Here is a 16,059-nt window from a genome sequence, read left to right as displayed (position 1 = left end):
AGTAGAGCTTTGGGGCTTAAGACTAATCAGCGGTCAAAACAACTATGCTACGGTATTTGTAATATGCCAAACACGACTAGATTCTTTTAGTTCGATTCCGACTCCGTATTTTTAATTATTTTATTGCGTAATTGGTAATATATTATTCGCAAAATTAATTTTTATTTTATAATATATAATATAATTTACGAATGTATTTTTTTTTATGTAAGTTTTAGTTTCCAACTTCATTTTAATCGCTAAAAATGCATGAATTGTTATTTTTATTTTTATTTAAAATAGAAAATTTTATTATTTAATTCTTGAATTTTATGATTATTTTCAAGTCAATCTTCCAATTTTGAAAAATATATTAAAATATTTTTATATAATTAAATTGTTAGCCATCAAATAATTTTTTTTTTTTTTCGTTAAAAGTAAATTAAAAATTATGAGAAAATTTTTAAAATTTAAAATTGATTCCTTTGCCGATTAATTGAAGTCTCATTTGAACTAGTTACGTTACTCCACCACGCTTATATCCTTTTTGCTAGTTGCGCCTCTTGTTTACTCTACTACCCATTTGAAGAAAGTCCACACAAAGCCCTACATTGCTTGTGTCCCTTTTCCCTTCAAGGTTCTACTTAGTTTTCTTTGTTTTATGTATTAATTGATTAAGCTTATTTATGTAGAAAAGAAAATGGAGGGCACCACTGGAGATGTTGGGACTCAAAGCACACCACCTGAGCTTAGTTCAAGTGGTCCCAGCCCTGCTTCTACTTCTCCTATTATGCCTCTACTTCTCCTATTATAAAGTGATCTTTGAATAGATGTGAAGTAGGTGAAGATTCTCCTAAATGTAATGGCAAGTTGAGAGTGGAAGGGAAGTACAAATCTATGTTTTTTCCTCTCTTCTTTTCTATACTATCACTTACTATAATTACTTACTGATATTAATTAAGGATCAATTAGCCCATGGCCTTTTTTCAAGTCCTTGCAAGGTGATTCAAAAATATTTGCTTTTTGTTTTCTTCTTTCTGCTTTTTATAAAGCTACTTGACTTTGTCTTTACACACTAATGTCTTATATATCTCTTTCTCTCCCTTGCTGATTGGTGGGTCTCTAGAGATGGGATATATAATAAATAGGATTGCTTGATTGGTTGAAATGAGGCTTACAATCTCCCATACATTTCATTAGCAACCTCTAACCATTGAAAGAATAAGTCGAGTCGAGATTGAGAAAGAAGATAAGAAGTTATTGGTTCACGTATGGTGGGGAGGTTGTCTGCAAGAGAGAAGGAAGAGTTGAATCTGACAAAACAAGTTAGGAATTTTGAGAATAGGAAAGACATTATTCTTTCCCTAAATAAAATGGCATAATAGTACTTTCACTATAAAATTATAGTAGAATCGGATGGAATGATTAAATTATAAATATTAGAAAAAAATAAAGACCTTTAATGAATTTTTCAAAATGTAGAGATTGACTTATAAATAATAGTAATATTTAAAAACTAAATTATAAATTTATCTTTTAAAGTCTAAATCCTTATTTATTAAACTGGAATAAAGTCAAATATGCCTTTAAACTCTTAGTCCATAACCAAATAACTCCAATTTTAATTTTTTTACCCAAATTTCTCCAAACCTCTTGATACTTGGCTAGATGACTCTTATTATTATCAGACCAGTAGCATTTGCTCTCCTATAAAAGAATAAAAAATATAAAAGGAAAAAGGAGAGAGAGAGAAAAAAAAAAAAAAAGAAAACAAGACAAAACTCTTAAGTAAAAAAAAATATTATTACAAGCAGTAGAATAGCAATAATAACTTATTATCCATTCAAAGTCAAAGCCTTGAGAATTTCACCAAATTTGAGCATCTACATTAACCCAACCTCACAAATAGATTTAAAAAGGTTTTCATTGCATGTCATAAATTTTAGATCCAAAATAATCAAACTTCAGTATATTTTAACAATCTCATTACGAATCTAATACAATCAATTAATACAAAAAAAAAAAACTCACTTCATTCCATCACTAGATTATATAAAATCAATCTTAAAAATGAAATCAGCTCTGAGATAATAAAGAATTTTAGATGCTTAAATAAAAAATTGAAATTTCATAATAGTTACATAGTTTTAGAATACTCTCAATAAACAAAATATATTTGTTTTGCGGGCCCAGGCTATTGAGTTTATTGACATATATAAATTATATATATATTTTTTTTTATGTTAGGAGATTAGGTATTAGATACAGAGAAAACTTTATCGTAATTTCGATAAAATCTTAAAAAAATTTTTCATTATTTTTGCAGTTTGATTGTTTTATTGATAATTAATGTTTCATAGAATTCAGTGATTATAATATTTTTCCTTCCACCAATCGAACCAATAGGAACGTGTCGAGAAATTAGTGAGTTGGATATTGAATATTTTTATAATTTCAATATTATTTATATTATGTTTGGCATATTCATGTAAATCATATGTATATTTTTAGTTATATGTTAGAAATATTTTAATTGTTGCATAATTATTTATTGCTATTATTTGTGGGTGTTATTTTGAAATAATTAGGAGTCAGGTGCGTGAGTGTATATGTGGTATATTGTGAATCTAGTTTGGATAAGCAAGTCGACTTGAATTAAATCATATGTATATTTTTCATTTAATTTAAAATAGTTAATTTAAATTATTTAATAGTTTCTAAATTGATCAATATATATCTTTAGATTTAATCTATCCCATTAAATTTTTGCGCTAGTCTATCGCAATTGAATCGAATACCATTGTTAACAGAACTCTTAAATGTTATTATTTTTTATTATCTAGAGTGGCTCCACTTATTTCGCAAAGATAAAATAATTAATCTTATTTACCGCTTAAAATTTTATTCACTAGTGGTACGATTCAATTCGGCCCTTAAATTTAGATTGCTACAATAAGTAATTAGTAATTTATTTTCTATAAAAATAAACTACATTTTACACATATATTAGATTGTTAAACCATGTAAGATTAGTGTTGCCTATTGTATTCTACAATTTTCCCAAGTTGAGGGGACATATGAGCTATTGTAACTGTTGAGGAGCATGGGCAGTGTGTCAGGGAGCGATATGGATAGTCGTGAGCATGCAGCAGTTTTTTGTCATTGGTAGTATCAAACGATTCAAAACTGTCCCCAAGCACTAAAAAATCAGAAGACTCGGTTTCACAAACTTAGTCGCTCGGAGCGTTGAACTCATTCCTCTTTTGAATTTCTTCACCAGGAACATTATGTTTCTGGCATGGACCCCAGGGCTAAAGACACGTTAATGTGGATTTTCTTCACTTTCCACAGAGAGGAAGTATTTGGACTAATGGCACCACTATTGCAGTTCAAAACGGAGGAAGCTGCCTTCATTATTTCTAATAAAATCAATGCAGGTATATCACTCAGCTTACTTCTACTGCCTTTATTCTGCTTGTCCAAGTTATCTCAGTTAATCATGATTATTACATTCCTGATTAAAGTTCATTACATATTCTCTATTTATTTTCATGGTTATATTCTCATGGTATTTCAGAATAAAGGAGTGAGTTTATTACAGTCTTTTACTGTTATTAACGTACGCAGGATTAGCAGCATATATTTTCACGAACTATATTCATTGTTCATGGCTTATCACTGCAGCCATCGAGTACAGATTTGGTGGTGTCAATGAAGGACTTGTTTCAACAGGGGTGGGATAGATCATGCCCAGTTTTTGGAATCAGCACAGGAACACAAGTCTGGCGAGTTAAAATGTTCTATTATCGTACATGTGGCTTTAACTGGAAGAGTAAAACATTATGGTCTAGGACGAGAAGGCTCCATGCGTGGAGGTACGTAAGAATTATCCAAAACATCTTTTCACTGCCTCTTTTATGCAAAATAATACATATACATATCTTAATCCCTCTCTTTTATCTCTTATGCTTTTGAGACGGTGCAGAATATGTATGCTTAATTAGGAGAGAGATATAAACAGAAAGAGAGATGCAAGGTTATTATTACAAGCTTACGAGAATCTGGGACTATAAGGTCGATGTTACTGAGATGTATAGTTAGTCCGCAGCTTAATATTTTGGTTTCCGTCTGAAGAAAAGAAGATGAGCAGCAGAATGGCCTTTGTGGCCTGTGTATTTAATGGGCTAAATGAATATCATCAGTTATCTTTATATTTTCATGTGGAAATGGACGGTTTAAGTTATGCTTGTATTTGGGTTTTTTTCCTTTTCAGATCTAAGGACATCTCCAAAACTGTGTCAAATTCCATTTTGGCATCGGAGAAGACCCTCCAATACAACGGGATTTTTGCGCTGCGCTACGGTGTAGTAGCGCCATTTTCTTTTTCTTTTTTCTTTTTAAATTTATAATATAATTCAAAATTTATATTTTTTTCTATTTTTTTAATTTATAATATAATTTAAAACTTATATATATTTTCAATTAAGTTTAATTTTTTTCACTCTCATAATTTATTATATTTTTAATTTATTTTATATTTTTATAATTATTAAAATTTAATTTAAATTAATATATTCACAATTATAAATAATATTTATAATAAATTAATTTATTAATGTATGTTTATAATTAATGTTTAAGTAACGTTTTTTTATAATTATTATTTAATTAATATATTTTTATAATTAATATATTTTTATTTGTTTATTTATAAAATAATTAAATATTTGAATATTGAATGAAAATATAAAATATATAAGTATTTAGAGTGAATATATAAAATTATATGAATTTTTTGAGTGAAATATATAAATAAAATTAAAATAAAATAAATAATATAATATTAAAAAAAGAGAAGAATATAAATAAAATATTTTTTTGGGTGTTAAAAATGATGCAGAAGGTCGGAGATATAGTGTAAAAAATTTAGTGCATAGGTCGGAGATGGCATAAGAAAGAAAAGAAATGAATTTAGGGAAAAAAAGTTGTAATCTTACCTAATTATTTCTTCTATGTTTTTCATTTTACGCTACTTATAGAGGATACCCACTTGGCTGGGCTTTCTCTTCCCCTATCCTTTTATGAAGGAAAATGGGCTGGGTTGGCTGGATTGAGGTTTTGGTCATTTCACGTTTAGTCATTTCTCCCTTTTATTAAAGAAAAAAAAAAAACTGGTGATTTATATTGAAAGTTGGTTTAAATATCTATTAAATAGAAAAATGTTAATATGAAATTAGTTATACACCGTAGATATTTTAGTTTAAATTGTTGATTTTTTTAAAAAATAATAACTTTTTTTATGAGATAGAAATTAATTATGTTAACTTCAATGACTAAATTTCAAATTATATAATATTTATAAATAAATTTAATTTTCTAGATTATGGATTATGTAGGTTCTATATAAATTGAACGTCAAATTGGTGAGATAGTTAAAAATTTACCACTTTCTTTTTTTTTTTTTCTTTTTTTTTTTTGAGTACGTTGAGCATTGGTTGTAATATTGTAGGATGATTAAGCTTTGATCGCTTAACAGTATCACCGCAGATGGAGAAGATGAGCTGCTGAGCTGCTGAGATCAGTGACTTATTCAATAAGAGTGATTAAGCAATTATTTTTTTTTAGTTTTGAAGTTAGGATTTATTTAATAAAAATAATATATTTTCCATTCTTTGATTTTAATATTAAAAAATAAAATTTATGTTTCTTATCCCAGCTAAAATTATCAGTAGTTAAAATTTTAATATTGAAAGGTCAAGTCCCTTTTGGAGTGGATGGTTGGAACTCTTCAGACATTGCTTTTAATGCCCTTTGCCTTGCATCTCTTTATGAACTAGGCACCTTAGAACTTATACTCCTTCAAGGGTATCTCCAACCTGACATCTCCAATGGCCCTAAGAATTTTTTTAACTTTTCTTTTAAATTAAGAAAGTTAAAAAGAATTATTGAATTTTGCCTAGCTATATTCTTCTTGCAAGTACAACATAACTATTCTAAATTTAGAAGGTAAAGACATACATAGTTATTAATTTCATTTCTTAAGTAACTTGAACCAAAATGAAAGTCCTAATAATTTTAAAAGAAATATCTTTATTTAAAATTAAGTATTAAAATTTAACTAAAGAATTAATTTATACAACTCACTTTTACTTCTAATTTACAGGTGTGTAATTATTGCTAAGATCCAAACTTGCATCACTATAAAAATTTTGGGTAAACTGCAATTTAGTCCCTCTGATTTAGTGAAATATAACATTTTGTCCCTCTGTTTTAAAAAACTTTCAATTTAATCTTTCATATTTAAAAAAACTGCAAAATAGTCCATACCGTCAAATTTTCAGTTAACCTTCCATTTATTTTAATAAAAATGACTAAACTACCATTTTCTCCTCATCCTTCTTCTTCTTTTCCCGATCATCTTCTTCATTTTCTCCTCATCCTCCTCCTCCTCCTCCTCCTTCTTCTTCTTTTTCTTCTTCTCATTCTCCTTCTTTTCCCGATCCTTTCTCCTCCTTCTCCTTCTCCTCCTCCTCCCGATCCTCTTCTTCCTTTTCTCCTCATCCTCCTCCTCTTTCTTTTCCCGATCCTTTCTCCTCCTCCTCCTCCTCCTCCTCCTCCTTCTGTGTTGGGATGGAGTGAATACTGTTTGGTTGAGTTTTTTTACTTAAAGGGTAGTTTAGTCATTTTCATTAAAATAAATAGAAGGTTAACTGAAAATTTGACGGTAGGGACTATTTTGCAGTTTTTTTAAAAGTGAAGGATTAAGTTGAAGGTTTTTTAAAACAGAGGGACGAGAGGTTGTATTTCACTAAATCAGAGGGACTAAATTGCAGTTTACCTAAAAATTTATTATTACCTAATAAACCAACAAATAAATAAATATAAAACTAGCTTGTAATCCATTGCATTTTTCATACGTAAACAAAAATCAAGTACTATCGTTAATAATTATTGAATTTTACATCAATTTGAAATAAGGATAATGTATATCTTATGAGGGTTAGTAGACATTTCTCCCTTTAAATTAATTTTTAGAGTAAATTAGATTTTTTATCTGATATTAAACCTCTCATAAATACATTAAGTATAATTTTAGCCGTGAGAAAACAATAAAACTTCCATCCTTATCTTTTAGATAGGATCCATATCATTGCTCAGTTAATAAAGATTCTTTTAATTCTTGTGCTGAATATCTCAATGCATAAGATTCACATGTGCAACTTTAGTTGTACATCTATTATGATGTTATTTTTTATGTCAGTCCTCAAATATTACTTAGATATAAATTAAAACAATTGTCCAAAAATTTAAACTAATATTCATATATTTAAATATAATATAGTTAATACTATGAAAATTCAATCAATTGCATCTCTAAATAACCAGCCATTGCCATCTATTCAATTTCCTCCTTAGAAAACCCTTTAGGATTCCATGAAATCGGGGCTATCATCCTTATAAAACTAGATTGAATTGGGAGATGGAGGAGACTTCTTGTGGTTTTAACAAAAGAGACTTGGAAACAAAACCTAAATCTTCTGTGGTTAAAATGAAAATAGACCCATGATAAATCGATAACTGCACTTTTATAACCCTAAGACATCTAGCTAAAAGAGATAATGGTGACAACTAAAACAAAATAAAAAATTTAGATTGAGTAAAGAAAGGATTGATCTTTAATCTTATCTTATTGCAATCATTTTAGTGCCTTTCGCCAAAAAAAAAAAAAAAAAAACAATTTTTTACTCTAAGTCTAACTCAAGAGTCCATGATTAAACTCATCTTTTTTTAATTAAGTCTTTAACTGTCTGGGTATGAATTTTCTATATCCAAAATAGTTAAGAAGACATAAAGAGCTGTTATCTCTATTTATTTAGACTAAGAAATTCTATTTGGGTGAATCATCTGTCCATGTACAATTAATTTTAATAAATACATGTCAATATTTCATATATAATACAAGTATCTAAGTAGCATTAAATTCAAATTACATATTTTTTAACGTTATTAATGTCAAATGAAGCTTAATGACAACGGAGAATGCAGTTGAAGTAAAGCATATTTTTTGAGAAGCCAACTTCTGGATTGATGAAATGGAAATTTTGGCTTCCCTCTTGCCATATGGTCTTTTCTTTTATGAAAACCCACCTGACTTGCTCAATTTCTGGTTAGATAGAGACAAGATTGGAGGGAGTGTTCCCAGATTAGGAAATCTTTGAGCTTAATTAGTACAATGATTTATTTTGAAATCTGTGATTTAATTTTATATTAAAATAATATTTTGTAATATGAGTTTTACATTAGCAGGAGATTTAAAAATTGTAGTTATTTATAAATGATAATTTAAATACAAAATTAAATTATATATTCTAAATTACACTATAAATCCTGAAGTAAAAAAATAATAAAACCATAAAATATATATTTTTATTTTTCCCTTTTACAAATTTATATATTAATTAATTCATAAAGATATAGATTGTAATTGAAGGAACTATTTGGTTTATAAAACAAAATCTTAGGGACTAAATTTAAAATTACATCGATTAAATTATAAATTTAACTAAATTCAATAATTCAATTATAGTTTACCAATAATATTAAACTGCATAAAATAAAAAAAAAAATTTGGCTAACAACATGAAATTATATAATTTTTTTTATTGTGAATTAAATCATAAGATCCTATTTAAAATAACACTAAATTGCATGGTATTTTTTAAAAATTTGTCCTTAAAAATTAATTGTGTGTTGGACAAGGGACTTAAATAAATTATTATTCCATGTTATTGATAAAAATAAAAATTTATAATATAATTACAATTTTAATACTGTAAATAATAAAATTTAATTTAGTCTCAAAGATATAAAAAAAATTTCATGATATGAAAAAACGCATAAAATTTTGTTTTAGTGAATATAACAAAGAATCTCTGAACTTTCAAAAAGTTTGCATTTCAACCCTAAAATAAAAATATTGGTAATTAAACTTTAATTTACAATAGCAATTCCCTTTACATAAAATTTAGAGTTTTATTAGTAATGAAATTAATATTAATAAAATTAATCCTACAAATCAACAAAAGAATTTTTTTTTTTTTTTTATGTTAACTCTTTTGTTAGAATACAACAAAGTAACATTATTTTTATTCTAAAAAAATATTCATAAAATTTATAATGAAAATATATGAGAAAAATAGAAAAAACATGATTTTATGCCCTAAATGAACTAATTCAAATTTTAGGATAATAAGATAATAATCATAAACAGAAAAATAAAGAGGCAAATGCATGATGGAAATATAAGTATTGTAAAATATTTTAAATATTCAAATTTACCAGCAAGTGATGAATATATTCTTTTTTGGAGAATATATTCATTATAAAGATGCTTGAAAACCAAGCTAACATGCCCTTAACTAAGCTTTATGATGTTCAACCATAATGAACTAAAAGTTAAACTTTAACTTTGTTTCATTATTATTATTATTATATTGTTATTAATATTAATATTATCAATTATTATTGTTAGAAAAAGCTACTCATAGTGATACTTTCCCACCAGGAATCTTCAAACGACCAAATCTAAATGCCTGTGGTCTTCTTCTTCTTCTTCTAACTTTTCCATTTTTTTTATATATATATATAGTCAGATTTAGTTTTAAATTGCTAGACCGCCATTACCAGTGGCGGATCCAGAGGCTGAGGAAATTAATATTAATGTTTTTAGACTAATAATTGTGATCACTAAAATATTTTATAATAATATTAATAGGTTTATTTAAAAAAAAAATTGAAGTATCAAAGCGTAATCTAATAGGAAAAAAAAACCAAATTTTAACTTTTGTGGAAACGAAAAAAAAAAAAATTCTACAATGAAGACCTAAAGTACTACCAATAAGTTATTAATAGCAAATCAGAAAAATTAAAATTGTTAATTTTGAAATAATAAAGAGCGAAAAATGTATTATGAAAAAATAAATAGAATATTTTTATAATTTATTTAAATTTTTATTAGAAAGAATATCTATTAAATCTCTATATTTTTAAAAAAATTATTAATTTTTCTTTATATTAAAATCACTCAATTAAAATATCTTTCTATTTTAAAATTAAATATTTAATTTAATTTTTTATAAAAAATTGTTAGACAATTTATTTTAATTTTAATTATAAAAATTAAATAATATATATATGTAATTAAAGTTATAGAGACTAATCAATATAAGTATTCAAAATGGTTAAATATTTTCTTAAAAAAGGGCTAAAATTTTTATTTTATAAAATATTAATATATTTTAATCTAGTGATTTTAAAATACAAATGAAATGATAAAGTTTTTAAAAAATTTAGACACTCAATAATAATTCTCTCCATTATTATTATTATTATTATTATTATTATTATTATTATTATTGGTGGTAAGATAAAATATAAAGTTTTATGATCTATTTTTGTGATTTATTATAGTTTTGAAAGATGTCAGCTTATAGTTGCTGGGATTTAAGATTTGTAGGAGAGGAATCTTCCTTTGATTGTCAAAAAAGAGAGCATTTATTCTCATATGAAATTGGGTAAACAACATATTTTCTTTTTCTTTTCTTTTCTTTTTTAAGTAATAAATCTTTTAATATATATATATATATATATGGTAGATCATCCATGACAAGATTTGACATGCATGCTTTCTATGGGCTTTATATTATCCAAGAGAGAGAGAGAGAGCTTTAGATGTTTGTTCTTTCTCATCTTATTTTACTACAAGAGGATCCAATGCATGATTGTTTTGGAGTGGAGAACACATACATGCAAAGAACAATCTTCAATACTACAAAAGGATAGAGGTTGAGCCCCATACAAGCTTACCTTTAGAACAAATGAGAGGTCCCCCTTGATTCTTGTTATCAAAGCTCCTCATTATTCATTACTTCTCTCTTCTTACATATGCATTCATGGAAAACATTTTATTTAGATTTAGACTGAATATACATGTATTATATTAATGAAGGCTACATAAAAATTATAAATTTTTATAATTATTTATATTTTAGCTCTATGTATTTATCCTATAAAGACTCTTGTTCATGTTTTCACTGACACCTTTCACATAACCTTAAAATTTGTCCATCTTCTTTCTCCTCTATTATTATCTAGACCATCCAAATTTATAGTCTTAACTAATTTGAATTTACAACCCTCTCCCAAATTTTAAAAGTGATTCCTATTTAAAATTATTCTTAAAGATGTTTTCTTTTCTATAATTAAAATTAATCTATCTAATATGATAATTATTTTATACCATTGGGTTTGTATAATGATTAAATTTTTTTATTACAAATTATGAAGTGATTAAATAATACCTACTATAACTAATGATATAAAAGAAATTCTATGTGCAACAGTTATATATATTTTGTAAAATTTCTCACCTAACATACAATTTAAAGTTTAGAATATGGATGTATGAGAAGGAATAATAATTTGTATTAACTATATAAATTACAATGGATATATAAATTGATGTCCCTAAATGAAGTTTCCTTTTAACTCTAATCCTTAGATAACCTATGATGAAAAGAAGTTGAGATAGCTGGTACCTTGTTGGCAACCACTCCAATGCTCAAATCAATATATTGTAAGTATGAGTGAGTAATCAATGTAAAGAGTAACTCGAGTGCTTAGATTGTGTACCTTGTATAATGTCTTCTAGTTCATTTTCCTTGAATACTTGAGTATCGAGCTTCTAGAATAATTGAGACCTTATTTGCCAATATACTGCCATCTTGATAAAGGCTTGTTCTCGGGCATTTTCAACTTGATCAATATTGAAGCTCACTTCATTCAGGTTTTCTAATAAGTTTGATTGTTCTACTCTAAAATTGCTAGCTTGGACCTCCACAGGTATCACTACTTCAATCTCATATACTAAAGAGAGGGTGCTTCGCCTATTGTAGCCTAAGGGGGATTCTATAGGCCAAAAGAATGTAGAGTAGTTCCTCATGCCATCACCCTTTTTACTTTGTCGAGTCTCTTTTTTAAACCTTGTGAAAGGTTTTTTTAGTCATCTATGTCATTCTACTAGTATAGGGATGATAGGTCAATCTAAATCTCAAGTTAATGTCCCATTTCTTACAAAATTCTTTGAACCTTAAACTCCCGAACTGTGTTTTGTTGTCGGTGATAAAGATCTTTAGCATTCCAAACCTGATGAATATATTCTTGCTTATGAATGATATAGCCTATTGTGAAGTAATAGACTGCACTGCCTCAACCTCTGCTCATTTACTGAAATGTTCAATTGCCATGATTACTAACTTTTTAAATCCTGGTGCTTTAGGAAATGGTTCGAGAATGTTTAGCCTCTACAGGAGAATGGCTAGGGGCTTTCAATTACTGATTGCATTAACTACTCAAGGGATATTTGGAGTAAAGTTGGCACTTTTGACACTTTTGTACCAGCACCTTTGCATCTCATATTATAATTGGTGATGCAGAACCCTAGATTAGTAATGCAATTTAAAATCCTAACACACAATAATATCAAGTCATATCCCAAGATCAATTTTCAAGCATTCTATTATACCCTTGAATAATGAATAAACAAAAATATAGATAATCGAATAACAAAACAAGAATAGAATCACCATGAAGTTACTAACCTCGATAAGCTGCCAATTTTTGATGCAACATAAAATTAAACAAAATTCTCACTAAAATTTTATTAATAAAAAAAGATAATTGTTCATGAACAAATATTATATTCATGGCCGCTACTTAGAGGGGGGTTTTATAGCCTTCTAAACTCTAATTCTAGTTGAAACAAAAAATAAAGTATATGCTAAGAAAGCTAACTATTGAAGGCGCTAAGTGATTAGGTATGGGCATACATTCGCTAAGAAAGGTTTCCTAAGCAATGGAATCTAAGTTAGACCCATGAGGAGATGGTCCATTCCAAATATTGGAGCAAATAGGCGATAACACTTACCGCATTGATTTACTTGGTGAGTATTTTGTTTCTGCTACATTCAATATTTATGATTTATCTCCTTTTGATATTTCATATTCAAGAAAGAATCTTTTGAGGGGGAAGAAGATTTATCTCCTTTTGATATTTCATATTCAAGAAAGAATCTTTTGAGGGGGAAGAAGATGATGTGAATATGGGAGCCAAGCATGTGAGCAATGGAATGAATGTGAATATTACATTACCTCCTAGACCAATAACAAGGGCACGTGTAAAGAAAATCAAAGTATCGCTTCAACACTTAGAACAATAATTTGTTCGCAAAGGAATGAACGCATGTGAGGAAAAACTCAAGTTTGTAATACATGAAAATCCACGAGATAAAGTGTTTGTGAATATGATTGACGCAAAGGAGTTAATGGAGCTAAAAAAAGAAGCCACATGGGCTAGTTGTAGCACACTTTTAGGCATGATGGGCCCGAATTGCACTTAGACCTATTTTTTTATTTTGATAGTTTAGTTTTTTAATAGGTTTATTTTAATTTAATTAGATCCATTTTGAATGGCTAAATTTATGTAACCCATAAGGAGAAAGAATTCTCTTAGTCCATCGAGAAAAAAGATCTTTATTGTAATCTATGTTGAGGAAAGTTTGACTGTTTGACCAAGAATCCTTCCTACATTGAAATTAATCCTTTTACCACTAAGATTAGCGTTTAAAAGGCTATAAAAGTCCCTCTAAGTCGCAACCATGAATTTAAATCTTGTTTATAAACAATTATTTTCTTTGGTTAATAAAATTCTAGCCAAAATTTTGTTTAACTTTGTATTGTATCAAGAATTGGCATCTTATCGAGGTTAGTAACTTCGTGTCGATTCCACTCTTATTTTCTTATTTGATTATCTATTTTCTTGTTTATTCATTATTCAAGAGTATGGTAGAATACTAAAGAAGTCATCTTAGCGTGTAACTTAATATTATTGTGTGTTGAGGTATTAGATTACTTTGTTAATTTGGGGTTCCACATTAATTGTCTAGAAGAATCCTTATATGAATACTTTGTGAGTGATTGATCTAACTCTCTCATAGTTTTCGTATTTCCCCTTATATATGTCTTTGAGAACCCCTAATTCTTCTTTCTAGATTACACATTTAAGCCAAGATTGTAGGGTGGATCTCTTGTATAACCAATAATTAATTAGTATATTTTTTAAAACTTTTATGTACTATCTGTTTGGCTTTCAAATCGTTTTCAGATGAGGTTCCATTTGTGATAAGAGTCATCCATGTTGTTCTCGCATCGACTGACATAAACTTGCCTCTATTATGGTGGGCTTGGAGATTACTCCGAATGGAATGGGCTATGAAAGGTGTTGTTCTCCTTTAGCTACCATCTTTGCCGATACATCTGCCTCACTGTTTACTTCTCTTCCTATCTAAGTGACTTGAAAGCTCCTTTGCTTCCTTCTGATTAATGATAAGAATGCTCGAACTCTCTCCTTATATTGCTCCAAATTTGTGTCCTTCACTTTGAAGCTTCCCTAATACTGATTCATAACTACTTGAGAGTCACTGAAAAAAGTAGGATTGGGTTTACGTACCTCCTTCATAATCTTCAAGTTCATGAGTAAGGCCCCATACTCTACCATATTATTGGTTATTAGAAAGGAAAGTTTTGCAGGAGATCACAGTCTTATGCCGATAGATCCTTGCAAGATCATGCTTATCCCAACTTCATTGGTGTTGCTGGCCCCATTCGTCTATACTTTTCAACTTTGAGCCTTAGGTTTTTGCTTCTCCACTACATATGTCATTTATGCTATGAAGTGTATGAGTGAATGTGTAACATCCCAAAAATAAAATAAAATAAAATAAAATAATAAATAAAAAAAGAATAAGAATAAAAAAAGAAGAAAAAAAGAAAAAAAAAGAGAAAAAAAATAAATTAAATTTTAATTTAAGGATAAGTGGCAATTTGCTAGCCACTTAACCAAATAGAAAAAAAAGAAAAAGAAAAGAAGAAAGAAGAAAAGACTAGAAGAGAAGAGGAAGATATCTTCGTCAATTTTTTTTCTTCCTCTGCCGTGAACTACCAAGAAGAAATTCTCATTCTCCATCTTCTTCATTTTTTTTCTATACCAAAATTTCTTCAAATTTCCATCTCCAATCAATTACCCATCTTCTCCCAACACATTTTCAAAGTAGAATTTGAAGAAAAGAAGAGAAATCAAAGAGAAAATTCAAGGTTGAGGGAGAGTGAATAGTAACCAAGGGTTTGGAAATTTAAAGGTATGTTAGGGGTTTTGATATAGGAATGTTTCTTATCATTTTATGTAAATATTTATGAAGAATATTGTATTAATATGATTTATTTGTTTATTTTTTTCATGAAGAAGAAGTGGAAGGAAATAGTGGAAACTCTAAAGGGAAAGGAAAGAAAGATTAGAAAACTTTAAGCTTGTGGAAGTTTTTGGAAGGTTTAAGGTTTGTGTTCAACTTTATTTGAATAAATTCAATAATTTGTTAATTAGGTTTTATTTGAAAATTTTACTATCTTAGTGGAACTAGATCAAGTGAATAATATCTTAGTTATATAGTACGATTAAAGTTTGAAGAAATGATAAATTTGATAAATAGAAAATTTTGAAATTAATATGTACTTTGAGCAAAACTCAAGTTATGGACTAAGTGGAATGTCTCTACTTTCTTTGATAGGGATATAATTTGGTTAAGATAATTATTAGTCTAAATAAGGAATATTATGTTAAACGTTGTAAATTAGTTAAATTAGGATTGAAAGAAAGTTGTTAAATAGAAATAAAAATTAAAAGAAAAAGAAAAATGAGATATGGTATATCCTAATAAATAGAAAAAATATTAGATTAGAAAAAAATAATAATACTAAAAATAATAATAGTTAATTAATTAAGGATTAAATTGTGAATTTGTAATTTATGTAGTTGAATTAAATGAATAGATTTACATGATATGACAATGTTTAAAGGCAGAGTTGTAATATGATAAAGTATTATAGTTTGAATAATTGAAAATTACACTATATTGAAAGTTTTTGTCCCCATGTTTAAATGTATAAATTATTTAAAGTTTGACCCTA

The 16,059-nt window shown here is 27.6% G+C and overlaps 1 long non-coding RNA gene across 1 annotated transcript; it reads left to right on the top strand.

Annotated features, from left to right (window-relative positions):
* The first annotated feature begins 3,146 nt into the window (after positions 1–3,146).
* LOC110610327 lies at positions 3,147–4,198 on the top strand. The gene is made up of 3 exons (XR_002487200.2): positions 3,147–3,416; positions 3,664–3,854; positions 3,965–4,198. It is a non-coding gene; the product is annotated as an uncharacterized LOC110610327 (long non-coding RNA).
* The last annotated feature ends 11,861 nt before the right edge of the window (positions 4,199–16,059 follow it).

Source organism: Manihot esculenta, chromosome 3, assembly GCF_001659605.2.
Source record: "Manihot esculenta cultivar AM560-2 chromosome 3, M.esculenta_v8, whole genome shotgun sequence".
Classification (NCBI taxonomy): Eukaryota; Viridiplantae; Streptophyta; class Magnoliopsida; order Malpighiales; family Euphorbiaceae; genus Manihot; species Manihot esculenta.
This window is presented reverse-complemented; position numbering and strand designations above follow the sequence as displayed.